The following is a 16,971-nucleotide window of genomic DNA, read 5'->3' as shown; positions in this document are numbered from 1 at the left end:
GTCATGTTGTATCCTGCTACAGTCATTCAACGACGGCACTTTCCCGTACACCACAGCATCATCAGCAAACAGCCGCACATTGCCATCTACTCTATCTAAAAGATCATTTATGTAGATAGAAAACAAATCTCAAAGAGAAGCACACTGTAAAGCACTAGGGACGGGGTTAAGTTTATGATATGAAGATATCGATACCACACAAAAGTTTAACAATTTGATACACTAGGATTACTAGTAAGCGAGATATGCTTGGCGCTCAATTACATGATACATTTAGGTTAATAAACAAAAAAATCTTTTCTGAACTAGTCAGTGATTAACATGAACATGCTATCGGCACATGGATGATAATACATAGTACCAACATGTTTCAGACAAAAGACACGCTCGAAAATGCGATTTTCCAGGCAGTGATATCTCCGGTTTTCATCACAGAGATAAGGTGTCAAGTGTTTCAGATAGTCCTTGGCCTAGTAGCCATTAATATATCTACCTGAAGAACAGGTATACTGTAGCTATCGTACGGTAGAGAGACACCAAACGTAACAGACAGTGGCGGAAAACATACGGTGCCATATGTAATTTTACTTATGTTCGAAACAGGCTTATGTCTGTTGAAGTTAGTTTATTGACCTTGACGCAGCCGCTGGGATAAGATATTTTTCATTTATTATTGTGTATGACTTCTGAAGAAGGCTATATTATTATAGCAGAAAGCATGGTCAAGGTTTAAAATAAGCATAATTTAGTGCAACTTTGGGCTGTTTTTCATTCGAGATAAATTCGTAACCTTTGCTGTTGTCGCTGCCAAGACGAAAATAATAAAATATTAATGTAAAAAGTCCACTAATCAGGCTGCAACCCCGAAACTCTTTACGCCAGGAAAATTTCAAAATCTCAATAATAAGCCCGCTTTCCTTCAAGGTTTCTTTCACTACCGCACTGTTTTCGTTGGTCACTAAGCGGAGCGTCTTAGCCAGAAGTTACGGCTCTTCTATACTTTCTACATCACCCACATAATCGTTGCAGGAACGCACACGAATCGCCGTACTCTGGATTCATCCTGCAATGCATGTTCACAGGTTTAAGATCGTCACCACTCGAAGAAATGTATCACAGATCACCATTACAGCGCGGCGCAAGCGAAACTAGCTCTGAATTCATGGGAGAAATTTCTGAACCATTTGATATAAAGACTGGAGTTAGACACGAACATGGACTCTCCCCATTACTGTTTAACGGTGTTTTGGAAAAGGTCATTACAGAATAGCGAGAGCAAAAGTCAAGTCAAAATATAGATCAATCAATCGAGTTAGGTACAAGTAATATTAGAGTAGATTGCCTCACTTTTGCAGATGATCTGGCTATTTTAACTAGGGATATTACCGCACCTCAAAAACAAATTGAAAAAAGTAGTAGTTGTGAAAAAAGTAGTACTACAAAAACCATTCGAGAAAACAGAATATATGAATGCAAGAAACAAGCTCCAAAGCATTTGAACACGAAATATGGAAAAGCAGAAAGGGTTTCGCAGTTTAAATACTAGGGGAAATTATACAAAGAAAACGGTCTGGAAAAAGCTGCAAAAGAAGATCGCTGTCAAAAAGTGTAAACTGCTTCAGATTAACATAAAATATTTATAGTAAAATATCAGTTTCTATGTTCAGTAAACTTAGGTGTTACATCACTCTAATCAAACCTGAATATCTTTATGGAGCAGAAACTTTAATTTCATTTATGAAGAGGGATACCGAAGAAATTCGAAAGAAAGAAAGAAAATTTGAAACATTTTATTGTCTGTGCTCCAGCAACCGTACGCTGTTTAATTTCAGGACGTATATACAGCCACTTCGGTTGCACGAAATTTTGACAGTTGACCACGGTTTCGATTGCACTATGGCAGTCTTCATCAGAATAAAAAGTTACGTGGAGAACTTCAAAATATAACGACGTAGATTGAAATAAGATGTACTTTGTGGGATTACTTCCATAAATTACGTACAAACAGAATGTACTTACATGTAATCACACCATGGTTTAAAACATCAGAGCAAAAGTGCTCTGGTCAAACAGAAGTATCATAGGAATAAAAACTAAAATGTAGAAAGTATAACATAACTGTCAACCAGATAAAATTCTCCATGGAATATAATGACAACCGCAAGGTCGATTAGGACCGAGAGCGATATAACACAGCCGATACCGTCAGATTAAACGGCTATGACACCGAGGCAGCCACGAAAACGGATTCGCGCCATCTAGCAGGAAGTAATCTAATACAGATAACTTAAGAGCAAATGAAGCACTTCAAAGGCAATTTTAAAGAATAATGGTAACCAATAGGAAGCAGTGTATGAAAGCTACAGCAGAACAGTCTTTTTTACAAAAGAAAATACAATTCAGGTAATATACACTATATATGTCTTTACATTTTTAGGTATTCCATGTAACTTTTTATTCTGATGAAGAGTGCCCTAGTGCAATAGAAATCTGGTCAACTGACAACATTTCATGTAATTGAAGAGGCTGTATATACGTTCTGTAGTTAGAAAGAAAGGAAGATTATTAGGAAAATATTAGGCCGCAAGATTACTGATGGAGAAACTTATAGTCTGAGAAGTAATCAGGAAATAGAGCAATACACAGACATACGAGGTGATATGAGAAAACGAAGACATAGATTTTATGGGGACATTAATAGAATGGCACCCACTAGGTTGACAAAACAAATGGTAGAATTCAACGAAAACAGAAGTAAGGCCAAAACTGAGCCAATTAAATAGATGGCTGGGAGTAAAGAAGGATCTTAAAGTAGCCGGTATAGCTCTAGCAGACGTTATAGGCAGAAAAATATTCTGACAAAAGATATTTCAAATTTGGTTCACCTGACTCTGAGCACTATGGGACGTAACTTCAGAGGTCATCAGTCCCCTAGAACCTAGAACTACTTAAATCTAACTAACCTAAAGACATCACACACATCCATGCCCGAGGCATGATTCGAACCTGCGACCGTAGCGGTTGCGCGGTTGCAGACTCTAGCGCCTAGAACCGCTCGGCCACCCCGGCCAGCACAAAAGATATTTCTTTGGAAAGTTGGTCAGAGGGAAATGATTAGAAAATAGGCTGCAACACTGTGGTCTGATGAAAGAAAGAAACTTCACTCTGAAAGGATGTAACAAATTTGGACACAAAAAGGAAGGTCAACCATCAAAAGCGGCAATGATTGAATGTACCTCGCGTGGTCCTATTGGGCCCCTACGTAATTAATAATAATAATTATTATTATTATTATTATAAGAGACAGAGAGAGAGACAGACAGACAGAGAGAAGAACACGCCCCTCTACGTTGACCGGCACACGGCAGCTTTTTCGAGACTTGAAACTGTGAAGTTTGGGTCAGATCTCATTCGCCGGCGGGTCTGGTGTCTGTGTGCGAAGTACGGCAGTATCGCAGTGTAACTCACTTCCTTCGGCCGCGCCACTCCATCTGCACTGCGCTGGCAGACTGCTATAAATATTTCGCAAATCCAATTTTGGCCTCTGGGCTCCGCCGTTTATCTGAATACGTCAAATACTGGGAGAAAGTCGGAGTTACACACGGGCTCCGCGGGACGCCGCGCCCCGGCCGGCCATATTTCACTCCGGCGCGGCGCAGCACGCTACAGCACGGCACGGCACGGCACTTTAAAGCCCGCGCGTCGCGAGGGTTGCTCGCCTTTAGGCGGCGCTCTCACTCCACCCTCCTAAGCCCCGTCTCGCTTCCAGCTAACCCTGACCGACGGGAGTCCTCAGACGCCTCTAAGCTAGAATAACAAGCCGGCTCCAGAGACGCTGCGCGGTAGTTCTCATCAGCAGCACGCCATTCGGAATAGCAAAAAATGTTACCAAGTTACATAACAGGTGATCCGATTTTACCAAGTTATTGGTTTTATGCAACCTGCAACGCCTTCAAATACTACATCCATGATTTTTATATTTTCTCTCTCGCTACGCGCGAATTATTACTAACGCTACAGAAAAAAATGAGCAAAACCCATTTGTAGAAAATTTATTGTAGCATACGTTTGTTCTGGAGGTAGTAGTTTTGATATATTCAAACAAAACGTACAAAACTGACCTTCAAACTCGTTTTTGTTGAATAACCATGGCCTGTAGCGAAAAAAATATTACAAAATAAAGTTCAGCCTCATAAATCTCCCTACAAAAATGCCCTGTTAATTTTTTTGTGCAGGACTACTTCTCGCATATCGAGCCAGGGAATATGAAAAACTCTTCTGCGTTGAATTTGAGGGCATTGCAGGCAACTAAAAACTGTGAAATCTTATGCGACTTAACCCTCAGCTTACACACTACTTAACCTAAACTATTCTAAAGACAAACAAACACACACACGCATGTCCGAGGGAGGACTCGAACCTCCGCCGGAACCAGAAGCACAGTCCATGACTGCAGTGCCTTATTCCGGTCGGCTAACCCCGCGCTGCGCAGGCAACTAAAAACCAAGTGGAAGAGTCAACTGACTCATCCTGTATGGAGAACAAAAAAAAATACAGTCTGAACAAGCAATGAAGGTCCAACGGTATCGACCGGCCGCCGCGTCATCCTCAACCCTAATGTGTGACCACTTGCGATTACGAAGAGGCATGTTGTCAGCATACCACTCTACTGGCCATTGTCAGTTTTCGTTACCGGTGTCGCTAGTTCTCAGTCAAATAGCTCCTCAATTGGCCTCACAAGAACTGGGCACACCTCACTTGCCACCAGCAGTTAGCAGACCCGGACGGCGAACCATCCAAGTGGTTCAAATGGCTCTAGCCACTATGGGACTTAACATCTGAGGTCATCAGTCCCCTACACTTAGAACTACTTAAACCTAACTTAACCGAAGTACATCACACACATCCATGTCCGAGGCAGGATTCGAACCTGCGACCGTAGCAGCAGCGCGGTTCCAGACTGAAGCGCCTAGAATCGCTCGTCCACAGAGGCCGGCTGAACCACCCAAGTGCTGGCTAACCCCAACAGCACTTCGGTGATCTGATGGGTACCGGTATAACCACAGGCGCAAGGCCATGGGCCACCCTGAATACAGGGCATTTCAAAAATTAATAGGGATATGTTCCTTAGACCAAGAGAAGAAAGAACTTCATGCATACAAATATCCAAAAGTCCTTCGTTTTCGAGTTAGTAGTGAAAGTTGCTGTTCAATGGCTTTCAAAGTATAACCAGTCAACTTCACCTTTCTGTGCACTCGTTTGAATCATTGCATATAGATGATGTTCTGTTGCGAGGGAGACTTATTAAAATTCGTCATTCGATTTCGTCAACGTGTCCCTTGTGTACATGCATTACAGCTAGTGCGTTAACTGAAAGTACTCCACTAAAACGTGGCGAGATGTTCATTTCGTCAGCAGGCAGTCACGATTTCTATGCACGGCCGCGCGAATGTTTACGGACATGAGGCTGTACGACTGTATCAGACGACGTTTCCAGCCCCAAGACGGACGACTCAACAAGCGATCGGTGCTGCCAACCATCACGTTGCCGAGGCAGGACCCGTGGCATCACAGATTACTGACCGAAGAAGGGCAGGTATTGCTCGTATGTTTCAGCAGGAAGAGCACGTCCTAGGGGCTGTCGAAGAACAGTCAGGCCTCAGCAGAAGACAAGTGGCCTTAGCATGTATTACATACCCAAGTTCCGCATGGAGGATGTTACACGAGCATCTCATGTATACGTGTCATCTTCAGTGTGTGCAAGGCATTACCTCTGCGGATCACCCACCACGGGTGCACTTTTGCCAACGGTTTGTTCCACGAACAGATAATACAATGTCTGTCTTCTCCCAGCACATCTTACAAGTGCTGTCTACAGGGACTTTACTCACAACACTAGCCAAAATCTTCTAGAAGATAAGAAGAAAAATTGGTTTGTGCGTGCTGTTCCAAAATAGTTCAGTTTCTTCGTTTGAGACGTACTGGCTGGTGTGTATAGTGACATACGTGAGTAGACAGGCAGAGCAGGAGCAGTTCCATAGTCTGCAAAATCCCCAGTCCCGAATCCCTTGGTTTATTGTCTCTGGGAGCACCTTAAACAATAGGTCTATGCAGTCAGACGACCCTGATACAAAACCTCTTCATCATGGAAGCTTGCAAGTTCATTCGAAACAATGAAGGTAGTATTTTTAAACGATGTGACAATCCAAATGAAATGAGAAATGGGCGTTTGGCCTCATTAGCCGGGAGGCCCCTTACGGGGCAGATCCGGCCGCCTTGGTGAAGGTCTTATTACATTCGACGCTACATTGGGAGACCTGCGCGCCGGAGGGGGATGAAATGAAGATGAAGACAACGCAGCACTCAGTCCCTGAGCGGAGAAAATCCCCTACCAAGACGGGAATCTAACCTGGTCCCATAGGAAGGCAATCCGCCATGCTCACCACTCAGCTATCAGGGCGGACGCAACCATATTGGACGAGTCACGTATGTTTAGACATATCGAGTATTTATACTGAGGAAAAAAGTCGCAACACCAAAAGAATTAATGTACAGTTATAAACTTTCTAGAATACATTTGTCTAGGTATATTTGAGAGATTAAAATTTCAAGGTCACATGTCAATGTAAGTGCGAGATTAGACATTACAAATATGAAATGCTGATACACTAATAACCGGCTTAATCGCTGTATTATTTTTTGTTTTGTTTTTTATTTACAGTTGCCGGAAGTCAGGTTGTGGGATGGAGTTCCATGTCTGTTCGGTCAATACAGGGACCGATTATACTGTTTGTGGATGACACTGGAGTTGTCATCCGATGAGTTCCCATAGGCGCTCAACTGGAGGCAGATCTGGTGATCGGGCAGACTAACACAACAATTCGACACCCTTTACAGCATGTCAGGTTACAACGGCAGCAAGTGGACGGACGTTATCCTGTCGGAAAATACCCTCTGGTATGTTGTTCGTGAAAGGCAGCAGAACAGGTGAATCACCAGACTGACGTACAAATCTGCGGGGAGGGGGGGGGGGGGGAGGTAAGCCCAGACCATTAGTGCAGGTGTAGGTCCAGCGTCACAAAGACAGGTTAATTACAGGCCATCAACGAGTGTGGTTTCGATATCGTATTGATGTAATGTCTTTCCCGTATACCGAAGCAGTTGTCTCCCCTGCGTCCCACTATGGGCATGAGGCTTTCTTTCACACCATGTGCTGCATTTATGTGCGATGTTGTTAAGGGTGTAAATTTGGTGGTACTTTACCTACTGTTTGTTGCTACAGAATTCATGGGAAAAGTGGAATTGGTAACCCGTGATCATCTGCGCTGGTTGAACTTATTTGGTTAGGACATAGTGAGTAGATTCTGTAAACAACTGTTCAGAGCTGTTTGCTCTGCCGCAGGGTTCTTTATATTATGTGCTTCATGTCTGAGTTAAACTTAGTTTTAATCGAAGAGTTGATAGGTTCCACTTTGGTTGACCTACATTGCTACAGGATTCTTTCTGTTTGTCACACAAATCCCTGTCTATCAGGTTTGAGCCTGGTTTCTAATTTATAAATACTGTCTGTGACCCCTTGTGTAATTTATTTTGGTACAGAGGATTAATTTCACTGTCCACTAGTTTCGTTGAAGCCTTCAAGGCGATACTGTTTACACTTTATTTATTCATTCCTGTATAGAAGTACCGTGTGTCTTTTGGACCCAAGCTAAAGCGTTAACGCAATCTTTCTCTGAAGTTTATATTTCACATGGTTTATAATAGGGCACTGGTTGTTTTGATAGGCTGTGCTACAGCTGTCAATTCCTGCCTTCACTAAATGTTTAGTGATGATTCGAGTATTTTTCCTTGGAATGTGTGTTAACTGAAATGTTTTCTACCTGTTTTAGTATGTTTTGAAACCATACTGTGCTTTATTCAGTTTATTTACGTTATGTTACGTAATGTTACAATGTTGAAACTCAATGAATGTTTCTAAATTTGCAAATATTAAATCTTTTTGCCTCTTTCATTACATTCATATATTATTGCTAAATTTCAAGCGTTTGAAAGAAAAGAAAAATACTTTTTTATAACTTACTAAATAAAGTATTTTGTGAGAGCTTAGTAGTCCCAGCGCCTTCCTACCGAAAAACTTTGACTTCCACAGAGTACACTGCTACAGGTGTCAGCAGAAAATTGTGTTGTCATTTATGTGAATATGAACTCCGCCAACAGTAAGTGATAAGCATTCATTTTGTTTCCGTAAGGAAATCGTAACATTCGAGGAATAATATAGGTGGAATTTCTTGGAACTGCTTGCCACGTTTGCTTCTGGTCTCTTCTAACGAAAGTTCTGAGCTCACTATACGGCTGGATTCCGTTTTTGCAAAGAGCGACCAAAGTTTTGTGTTAGACGAGTGGCTGAGTGCAAACTTTCCCTCCTGACAAAGCTCTCAGCCGAGAATACGTGGGCTGGGCGGCTCATCCTCGTCGCAGAAGAAGGACGCGGGTGGGAAACGTGGGTGGCAGACATCAGGGGGGAAATTGGCCGGGATCGGTGACAGACGTGTTCCGCGAAAGCAAACAGACCGACACGGGAGGCGGAGGGGTTGACATAGACGCATTGGAAAGTTCCCTGCATACGTTTGCGGTATGTAAGGTGCGTTGCCCTTTACTGACGGGTTCAAGCCACGCTTTTGATAGCTACAAAAATCTCGTGGTTAATCAAATAGCTGACCTTTACGAACGACGTAATATTGTCAACGGAGACTTCACCAGTTCATGATTTGATGAACAATTGTTAATATAATCGTTCTGAACCTAATCAGATGGTGACAGGGAACAAAATCTGTCAGAGGAGCTAAATCTTCGATACTAGTAACAGATCTGCAAAACTGACATGTCTGTCTGTCTGTCAGTTTCAACAGACTTCTCCAAAACTACCAGACGAATTTGGTGGTTTTTCCGTAGATAATCTGAGTATGGCATGGCACCGTATAGGCTTTATTTTGTCAGAATCGGATCACCGAAAAAATAAATCGTAATAGATAGTTTTATCCATACTAATACTACAATTGTTAAAGTATCTCTGTCTTTTACATTTACAGCACTAACCTGATGAACCGATTTCGATGAAATTTGCTATGCAGATAGCTTGAACCCTGAGGAATGATGTATGTGAGCTGAAGAATATTTACTCTTTAAAAAAGCCTTATTTATCTGACTTTCATCTTTATTATATTTCTGAAATTTTTTTTGTTTGGTTGATGTGCTATGTAACATGATTTAATGTAATATTTTAAATGCTCATACAATCTTCAATGTGTTTAATCCATATTCCCACAGTATCTGATGCATAATGGACACGTTGTACACACTGATCAGCCAGAACATTATGACCACCTACCTACTACCGATATAAACCCGTCCAGACGACAGCAGCGATACGTGGTGAGTGTAACGTCTCATAGAAAAACACATATTAAATGGAGAAAAGAATAATTGAACTGGATGATTGTAATTGCGTGGACAACGATTGTGTGAGCTTTATGTAATAAAGACAAACCATTATTTGCCAAGTTTTATACTTGTATAGAATTATGTACCGATTTATTTAAAGATAATATCTGTGTCGGCAAGTGCTGAAACCGCCACAGACGATACTTATTAAATATGAAACAAAGATGAGAATATGTCAAAACGAGTGTAAATAGTAGTGACAGAGCATTAATTTCTCTGTCGTCTTGTTGTAGTTGCGTGAGTAGGAAGAGCCTGTGACGCTATACTGTATGCTTGTGTAGCATTCTTTTGTCACGATTGAGCGAAGGACGCCATTTCGTACTGATTTGTAAAGGTGTGTAACAATTTAATGTTTCTAAATGTTTTGAATAAAGTTACTTAGTGAAAACTTGCATTATGATTTGTAATAAGATTGCCTGGTATTTTATCTCATCCTTTTAAGACATTTTCAGCTATTTAAATATTATTCGTGGTGCAGAGCTGCGCTACGAACGAACGAGACGCTGCTGCGGCGCATTCAAACTGCATTAAATGAAACCAATCATACCGCAAAGAAGCGGACAGGTAATAGTGAACTAAAATTATTTCTTTCAGCTTTCGGAATTGCAGGGCAGAGCAGCAGATTTTATGATGTGTTTTACAGGTGGACGCGGGCTGCGGATGATATATTATTAACAGTGCAAAAAGATAATTTACCTTCATAACATAAAAGAAATCCTGCTGTTCGTAGTTCTGGTCTGGCAAACATTATAGTAAAAACGTCTTTTTATCTGATAATAGTCTCATGTTCTCGTGTTAGTCGTAGTACATAATGGTGTGTTACTGTTAACAAAAATCCACTGCAAAATTTTGATGTTGAACAAACATTGCGTACTATAACATCAGTATTTATAACAAAATTATTTTTAGTAAACTTTTCAAAATAACTGCAGAGTAAGGAAGATATATTGAACTTAATAGCGAGTTACAGTAACTAAAGAATGTTCCTTCAATAGAAAGCCGGATCCAGAATAATAAGGATATAATAGATTTTCTTTTGTTGACAATTAATAATCCAAAGAAAGTCACTGCACAGCATCCCTAAAAAGGATTTCAGGGCTGTTTTCGTAGCAACATGTTTTATCACATATATTAGTTGTTACGCGTGCAGTAACAAAGCAAAGAGAGGCAGCGAAACTTGTTGTGCACACTGATAAGCCAGAGCATTGTGACCACCGACCTACTACAGATATAAACCCGTCCAGACGACAGCAGTGACACCTGGCGAGGACTGACAACTAGTAAGACACACACACACACACACATTGTGTGTAGTATCAGGGAGCGTGCTGGGTGTGTGTAGAATGAGGAAGGCGCGCGATCTATCTGAGTATGACGGTGGGCAGACTGTGGTGGCCCGGAGGCTCGGCGGGAGCATTTCAGAAACTACACAACTTGTCGGATATTCGAGGAGTGCTATGGTGCGTATCCTCAACACGTGGCGAAACAAAGGTGAAACCTCGTCCAGACGTCTTGGGTTTGGACGGCCACCCCTCATTACAGATGTCGGGCGTCGTAGGCTGGGCAGACTGGTAAGACAGCACAAGCGGCGAATCGTGGTGGAACTGTCTTAAGAGCCGAGCAAAGCACACAGTGCATCGAACACTCCTAACGATGGGCCTTCACAGGCGACAACCCACACATGTGCCAATGTTAACACAACGACATCGGCAACTATGACTGAAATGGGCACGTGACCATCGGCACTGCACACTGGTGCAGTGACAGAGCGTTGCATAGTCTGATGAACCGCAGTACCTTCTTCATGATGCCGATGGGAGAATGCGAATCCGTTATCTTCGAGGTGAATAGCTCCTTGACACATCTACTGCAGGATTGAGACAAGCTGGTGGTGGCTCCATTATGATCATGGGAACATTGACGTGGGCATCCACGGGTCCAGTTGAACTTGTGCAAAACACCATGACTACCAAGAAGTACTGTTCACTGATTGCATAACTCGTACACCCCTCCATGACGATCATGTTTTTCAGACGGCAGTGACTCTTTCCAACAACATAATGCGCCATGTCACAAGGCCAGGCGTGTGATGGAGCGGTTCGAAGAACACAGTTGCGAGTTTCAATTAATGTGATGCCCTCACAACTCGCCAGATCTGAACCTAATGGCACACAAATGGGTCACAGCTCACCACCCCCTCCCTGAAATTTACGGGAACTAGGTGACTTGTGTGTGCAGATGTGGAGCCATATCCCTCCACCGACATACCAAAGCCTCACTGCTTCCATGCCACGAAGCGTGGCCGCTATTATCTGTGCCAAAGGTGGACATACTGGCCATTAGGTGGGCGGTCATATGTTCTGACTGAGCAGCATAATTAGAGCTACTTCAGTAGCACGATGTATAAATACACGCCCCTACCCACTCCCCTGTGCTCGGCAGCTACGATGCGGTTGCCGACTGATCTGGACAGCTTGGGAAGGGGGAAAGCGGAGAGCACATCACGATCTATGCTTATCCGAACACGGAGACACGTGAGGGCAGCTGATGTTATTGCAACCACAGTAGATTACCTACTCACCATCATAATTAAACTACTGATACATCAGCGCAAATGCGGGTAACAGCTGGTTGATAATAAGGTGTTAGTGCCATTCTCTGGCTAAGACAAAGAAGGAAACAAAAGTCAATGATGGTTTTAAATCTCACCAAAAGCAATATTACGAAATTTTACATTGTACTGTAGAGGTATCTAAACGATTTGTTACTTATTTAGGATACGTGAACCACATTCTCTCTAAACAGCTCCACAGTAAATGCAGATGTACTTTTTTCCTGGTGTTAAATTTCTATTTCAACTGTGTAACCAGTATATATAGCAAAGATGAGGAGTAAACTTAAGTTCCAGAAAATCGCCCAGAAGAACCAATGTGAAAAACATGTGGAATGTTACAGTTCTGAATGAACTGTGCCTGAATTTCTCTAAGGGTGAATAAACTGTGATAAAGAATAGCACATAGTCTGTTCAGCTGAAGAGCAACACAGATCTCTAAAAAGAGCAGTCAGAGACGTTGAACAGACAAACATTGGTTACCGAGCGAGGTCGCGCACTGTTTAGCATACTAAACTCACATTCAGGAAGACGACGGTTCAAACCCGCGGCCGACCATCCTGTTTAAGGTTTTCAGTGATTTCCCTAAATCGCTTAAGTCAAATGCCAGGACGGTTCCTTTGAAAGGACATCGGCGTTTCCCTTCCCCATCCTTCTCCTATCCGATGGGACCAATGACCTCAGTGTTTGGTGCCCTCCCCCAAATCAACCAACCAAACATACTTATGCGCTGGAAAGTGCTTGTTGTTTATGTGGTTCTCAGTCCAAAGAGTGGTTTGATGCAGTTCTCCATGCTTCTCTGTACTGTGCAAGCTTCTCCATCGCTCAACTGTAGTAACCTACCACCTTCTGAATCTGCCCACTGAATTCTTCTCTTGGTTTCCCTCTACGATTCATCCGCTCCCCTCCCCCCACCCCTCAGTCTCCCTGCTCGCCCCCTCCACGCACGCACGCACACACACACACACACACACACACACACACACACACACACACACACACACACACACACACACACACACACACACACACAATTCCTAAAGTACTAAAATTGTGATCAACTGATGTCTCAGGATGTGTTCTATCAACCGATCCCCTCTTTTAGTCAAGTTGTGCAATGAAGTTTTTGTCTCCCCAATTCCATTCAATACATGCTCATGAGTTACGTAATCTACCCATCTAGCCTTCAGCATTCTTCTGTAGCACTACCTTTCAAGAGCTTCTATCCTCTGCTTGTCTTATCTGATCGTCGTCCATGTTTGACGTCCATACATAGCAATACTCAAAACAAATGCCATCAGAAAAGGCTTCCTAACACAATCATTGTAAAGATTCGACTTTAAAAGTGTTGACAGGTTGCTGAAATGAAGGAGGTCCAGATGATAGTAAACCCTGGATCTCCTCCATTTTCCAAAAAGCAAAACTCATCTACTACATTTGACAGGTTGCTGAAATGGAAGAGATCCAGGGTTTACTATCATCTGGATCTCCTTCATTTCAGCAACCTGCCAACATTTTTAGTCAGATATTTTATGTCGAGTGTGATTATGGCTTCATACCTCCATCAAGACTTTAAGCCTGATCTACAAATTTCTGGGACTTAAATCTATATCTGATGTTGCCAAATTTCTCTTTTTCAGAAACGCTTTTCCTGCCATTGCGAGTTTACACATTATATCCTCTCTACTTCGGCCATCATCAGTTATTTTGCTTCCCAAAAAGGAAAACTCATCTACTACTTTTTGTTTCTTGTTTCTCAATCTAATTCCGTGCGAATCACCAGGTTTAATTCGACTGCATTCTATTCTCCTTCTCTTTGTTTTCTTAATGTTCATCTTGTTGCGCCAGCTAGCGAGGGATTGTAGGCGCTTCAATCTGGAACCGCGCGAGCTCTTCGGTCGCAGGTTCGAATTCTGCCTCGGGCATGGATATGTGTGATGTCCTTAGGTTAGTTAGGTGTAAGTAGTTCTAAGTTCTAGGGAACTGATGACCTCAGATGTTAAGTCCCATAGTGCTCAGAGCCATTTGAGCCATCTTGGTGCCATATGAAAGCAGCGAATGAAAATAGGCATAGTAGGCTAATTTACTGATATGTTTAACACCAAAATTTGCGATAACCCTAATAGCAGAAGTAGCTGAGCCTAACAGTTTCAGCAGCCCATCAGTGTGTTTCTTCCAATTCAATTTCTCATCAATCCATACACCCAGAAATTGTGAATATTCTGCCTTAGCAACAGACTTCAGTACAAAATCTATGTTTATCAATGGTTTTTTACCATTTACTACACAGGTTTGTATATACTGTATTTTCTCGAAATTTAGTGAGAGTCCATTTCCAGAAAACCACTCCTAAACTTTCTGGCAGATGATATTTACAGTTCCCTCAGCTGATTCCTGTTTTTGGCTGTGATTACTATACTTTTAGCATTATCAAAAAGAAGTAGCTCTGCATCTTCATGAATACAGACTGGCAAGTCATTAATATACTATTAAGAACAATAAGGGCCCCAAGACTGAACCCTGTAGGACACCATTCGTAATACCCCTGCAGTTGGGGGACTCTGCTGATTTTTGCAGATATTTGTACTATTAACTACAACCTTCTGCATTCTTCCACTTAAAAATCAATTAAACCATTTGTACACTGTTCCACTCATATCAAAATACTTAATCATATCTAGAAGAATTTCATGATTCATAAAGTCAAAAGCCTCTGAGAGATCACAAAAGATCCCATTGGGTGATGTTCTATTATTCAAAGAATTAAATATTTGATCAGTGAAAGCACATACAGAATTTTCTGTTGGAAAGACTTTCTGAAAATCAAACTGACAATTTGTTAGTAATTCATTTTTACAAATATGTGATGCTACTCTTGATCACATTACTTTTTCAAGAATTTTGGATAAAGCTGTCAGAAGAGGATTTCTTAAGATCAAATAAGGCAGAACAGAGAGACAACATTCCATCAGAATTTCTAAAATCATTGAGGGAAGTGACAACAAAAAGACTATTCATGTTAGTATGTAGAAATTATGAGTCTGTCGACATACTATCTGACTTCCAGGAAAATATCATGAGTCTGCCGACATACTATCTGACTTCCAGGAAAATATCATCCACACAGTTCTGAAAACTGCAAGAGCTGACAAGTGAGAGAAGTATAGCACAATCAGCTTAACAGCTCATGCACCCAAGTTGCTGACAAGAATAACATACTGCAGCATGGAAAAAATTGAGACTGTGCTGCATGACGATCAGTTCGGCTTCAGGGAAGGTAAAGGCACCTGAGGCTATTCTAATATTGCGGTTGTTAATGGAAACAAGATTAAATAAAAATGATAACATGTTCATAGGTTTTGTCAAACTAGAAAAGGCGTTTCACAATGTACAATGGGCAAGATGTTCGAAATTCCAAGAAAAACAGGGATAAGGTTAACGGATAGATGTGTATTATACAATATGTACAAGAGCCAAGGGTTCCCTCTTGGAAGACCAAGAATGAAGTGCTCGGATTAAAAAGAGTGTGAGACAGGGATTTAGTCTTTTGTCCCTACTGTTCAATCTGTACATCAAAGCAGCAATGATGGAAATAAAAGAAAGGTTCAGGAGTGGAATTAAAATTCAAGTTGAAAGGATTCGAATGATACGGTTTGTTGATGACATTGCGGTCCTGTATGAAAGTGAAGAGGAATTACACGATCTGGTGAATGGAATGATCAATCTAATGAGTACATAATATGGACTGGGAGTAAATAGAAGAAAGACGAAAGTAATGAGAAGTATCATAAAAGATTACTGCGAGAATCTTAAGATCAGGATTTATGGTCACGAAGTTGATGATGTTACGGAATTCTGCTACCCAGGTAGTAAAATAATCAATGACGAATGGAGCAAGAAGGTTATCAAAAGCAATCTAGCACTGGCAAAAAGAGTGGTTTCTGGCCAAGAGAGATCTGATAGTATCAGACATGGGCCTTAATCTGAAGAAGTAATTTCCGGGAATGTACGTCTGGAGCACAGTATTGTATGTTGGTGATACATGGACTGTGAGAAAACCAGAACAAAAGAGGATCGAAGGATTTGAGATGTAGTGCTACAGACGAATGTTAAAAATTAGGTGGAATGATGAGGCAAAGAATGAGGTGATTCTTGCAGAATCGGCGAGGACAAGAATATGATTAAAACATTGACAAGGAGAAGGAACAGGATGATCGGACGTCTATTAAGAGATCAGAGAAACACTTCCATGATACTAGAGGGAGCTGTAGACGGCAAAAACTGTAGAGGAAGACAAGGATTGGAATAGGTCCAGCAAACAGTTGAGGACTTAGATTCCAAGTGCTACTCTGAGACGGGGAGGTTGGCACAGGAGAGGATATCGTGGCGGGCCACATCGAACCAGTCAGAAAACTAATGACTCAAATAAAATTCTCATCAATGAGCTTCTGTCACGATTACTCAACATACAGTTTCGTCTGCGTTGTGCTTAGCGGATGATGTTTCTTTGCGTTCCCTTTATGCTGTTTTATTTGTTATTTTTCATTTATAATTTTTCGTGTGGTTCGCATGCAGTTGAAAATTACAAGTATGTAACATTAGTAATACTACATATAACAGGAACATGAAAATACAAAACTACATATAAAAGTAACTAAATGTCAATATCTGAGTTCCTAATCCATATAAGAGCCGTATCCTCAGCTTTCATGAGGTCGCTCGAACTCGCCTGTTAGGAACACAAGGTACATTTAACTTTAATGTGCTTGATTGTATGTTTCAAAGCCCCACAGTCACAAATTGGAGATTCTGTAGCAGCCTATTTGTAAAGAGAGTCTACGCATCGTCCATGCCCAGGG

The 16,971-nt window shown here is 41.6% G+C and overlaps 1 protein-coding gene across 3 annotated transcripts in view; it reads right to left on the bottom strand.

Moving 5' to 3' along the window:
• The window catches only part of LOC126282112 (atrophin-1-like), an 829,584-nt gene that overhangs the window by 185,162 nt on the left and 627,451 nt on the right, over positions 1-16,971 (bottom strand). The window lies entirely within an intron of this gene.

This window comes from Schistocerca gregaria, chromosome 1, assembly GCF_023897955.1.
Source record: "Schistocerca gregaria isolate iqSchGreg1 chromosome 1, iqSchGreg1.2, whole genome shotgun sequence".
NCBI classification, from domain to species: domain Eukaryota; kingdom Metazoa; phylum Arthropoda; class Insecta; order Orthoptera; family Acrididae; genus Schistocerca; species Schistocerca gregaria.
This window is presented reverse-complemented; position numbering and strand designations above follow the sequence as displayed.